This window comes from Bidens hawaiensis, unplaced genomic scaffold (assembly GCF_021521415.1).
Source record: "Bidens hawaiensis isolate Kalapana, Puna unplaced genomic scaffold, B.hawaiensis_p1.1 tig00024809_1, whole genome shotgun sequence".
NCBI classification, from domain to species: domain Eukaryota; kingdom Viridiplantae; phylum Streptophyta; class Magnoliopsida; order Asterales; family Asteraceae; genus Bidens; species Bidens hawaiensis.
Window position 1 is genome coordinate 235464 of NW_027493922.1, and position 2955 is coordinate 238418.

The 2955-nt window shown below is 30.4% G+C and overlaps 2 non-coding genes across 2 annotated transcripts; both read left to right on the plus strand.

Annotated features, from left to right (window-relative positions):
- Positions 1–324: 324 nt before the first annotated feature.
- On the plus strand, positions 325–412 carry LOC143569975 (small nucleolar RNA R16). Its single transcript, XR_013141835.1, has one exon. It is a non-coding gene; the product is annotated as a small nucleolar RNA R16 (small nucleolar RNA).
- A 38-nt stretch (positions 413–450) lies between these two features.
- LOC143569976 (small nucleolar RNA R16) lies at positions 451–539 on the plus strand. Its single transcript, XR_013141836.1, has one exon. It is a non-coding gene; the product is annotated as a small nucleolar RNA R16 (small nucleolar RNA).
- Positions 540–2955: the final 2416 nt, after the last annotated feature.

Below are 2955 nucleotides of genomic sequence, written 5' to 3' on the forward strand. Positions count from 1 at the left end.
TAATATTATGCAAACCCTAGCTACTGCATACCCTATTTATTGTCACGCTTCACTCTTCTTCTCCATTACAATAAGCTCTTCTTCATTGTTCAAGTAATATTTTTTGTGCTAGTTCAGTTCATTCGGTTTTTTATTTTTAATACTTGCATCTGTTTTACCCTCTCTTGGTTATGAATTGTATATTATTCCAGGAGATATAACTGATGCATATAGTTAATTACAGTAAGGCTTACCAACGCATTGCATTTTTACCGATTGCTTTAGTGTCAAATGGTCCTTCCTATATATTGTTATGGTTTTGAATATTATTATTATTATTTGTAAAATGGCAGATGACGATAAATCAGTTTTATGCTTAACACTCTGATTTAACCGTGGTGATTCTAAACTCCGCTTATTATCTGAGGCCATATTTTTTTTACTGAATCAGTTTTTGTTTTCTTAACTAAGGAAAGCAAATGATGCAATATTAACATTTTATACTACACACTGATTATATTATGTAGAAAACTATCTCTCAAATGTTTTCTGATGCTTAAATTTTTTTTTTTTGCATATTAAAATTGATATATTATTTAGTTTGAATTTTTTAAACATTTTTTTGTAGATTTTTATTAGGTTTTTCGATGATGAGATTCAGTAGACGGGCGGTCTGAAATGATGCCATGTTGATTGTCTGCGTGATTTCCATTTTTATGGATTTAACTCTGAGATTAGTTTTTTTTATTATTTATTTTATTCATGTGCAATGATGAGTATGCAATTATATATGTCTGGACTTATGAGACTTTGTCTATGAAATGTTGTGCATTATTCTGAGCTTAAAATTGTTTCATAGTGTAATTGATATCTGGTTTTTTTATGTTAGCCATGTTAGTTGTTTTCTATAATCTTTGCAACCTACTATTTTGTTTCAAAATATTCACTGTCAAATTTATCTTTTGTGTTTTCAATAATGACGTTTTGCAACTTCCAATCTATTATGAAGAAATTGGAGCTGTGTAGTGGGGAGACTTGCACTCATTTGGTAAAATTTGTACCAAACAGCCAAAGTAAAATTTTGAAGTATCTTGGCTGTTTAGGCTGGATTTTATCATATGATTGGAGTCTTCTCAAAGACACAGCTTCATTATTGTCTAGTTGGGTTTTGATGCTTTAAAATGTTTTTTTATTGTTATCATGAAAGAAGGTGATGGTGATATAGCTTTTTATTGTGTTGTTTTACATTAACGTGCATGCTTGTATTGTATTTCAATGAATGAGATGTTCTAATCCCATTTGTGGATTTGTGAGTTAAATATATATGTACAGGTACAACCCAAGTTTAACGATTTTAACACTCCAATCATCAAAGGCAATAGTCCATCTCAATTTATTTGAAGTGACATGGTAGTTTTTCACGAAATTGTATTTTATGTATCTTGGATTAGGAACAAATCATTGAAGTTTTGGTTGACTAGGTTTTTTATATTTTTGTGCTTATGTTTCTATCTTTTTGAAGCTTATAGTTCATTTTATATCATTTGATAAGTTTTTTTAAGTGTTTGTATTAGTTTATATTCTATAAGTTTATCCTACCTCTTAATTAGTTATTAAATCTATCATTTTTAATTTGTTTTAGTAATAAGTTACTTCAATATTATTAATTTATCACTGTTTGATGGCGAATGAGTAATTTACCCCTTTAAATAAATAAGCTTTTTCAAATAAGCTAAAAAATTATTTTTAAATAAGCTTATACAAATTAGCTTTTATAAGTTTATAAGCCTAAGCTAAAAAATCTAAACCAAACAAGTAAAAATAGCTTTAAGCTTTTGCTAAAAAAGTTTGGCCAAGCACCCCCTAAAGCTATCAAAATTTGTTGTTTAAGTTGCTAGTAACACTATGAGCTTAAAAATGGAGCTATTGTATCTCCTTCGTAAAGAAATAATGTCCTTGAACGGTTGCTTTTGGAGTAGCCAAATAAGGTTTAGCAGATTGTATCACCACATAGTCAACTTGAATAATTAGAACTTGAACTTTGAAAACTGGTCTAGAAACTCACTTGCACCTAACTTCTGAAACTTTGTGTCTAGCAGTTAATTAATTCCTCTACAAATAAAATGTGTCCTGGGTTGGCATATATCCTCCAAATTCAAAAAAGACTTTATTTATCTGACTCATTTTAACCTCCTGCCCTGATAGGCCAATTACTTTGAGTTGTAATTTAGTATGATTGATAATTCATGAAGCAAGAACTACAATTTACTTCTAATTTAACTATCTAGGGCTGTTACAATTTCAGATTTGATGCAATAACTGTTATTTGACATTCATTTTCAGTTCTATACTATCACTTTGACATTCATTTCAACTTTCAAGAACTCATTTAATCCTTATAAAACTCTCTGAATACAAGTGTTCTTTAATATCACAGTTTACATGACATTATCTTTTACTTGGGACAAGGGGGTGTATGGGATTTCTTATTTTTACCTCCTTAATTTATAAGGAGAAGTCATAAGTTACAATTGTGTAACTTATCACCATTTCATCTCACATAACAAGGAAATCCAAGCACTTTTTTTTTACTTTAGAACACCAAACACCCTAGTATATAAAATAAAAAAAAAACTAGGTTATATTTAACTTAAATGAACATAACTTGATCCGGATAAACTTGATGGATTGATCAAACACGAAAACCTTGATCATACAAGCAAGTTAGTTAAGTTCGAAACCAGAATGCTAAGTTCAGGTTTGGCCAACCCTCACCACTGTTCGGCACACTCATAAGGCTACGAGCAACATTCACTTTAATTCCGATTCCGCCTACAAAATTCAATGTGGGGTCTTTGGCCAACTTGTGAAATGCGGAGTGTTGATCATTGCATATAATCTTATCCCTGCCATTGTGAAGGAGACAATTGAGCTAAACGATGAAGGAGATGTTGCTGGCAAAGCATTGCCAATTTG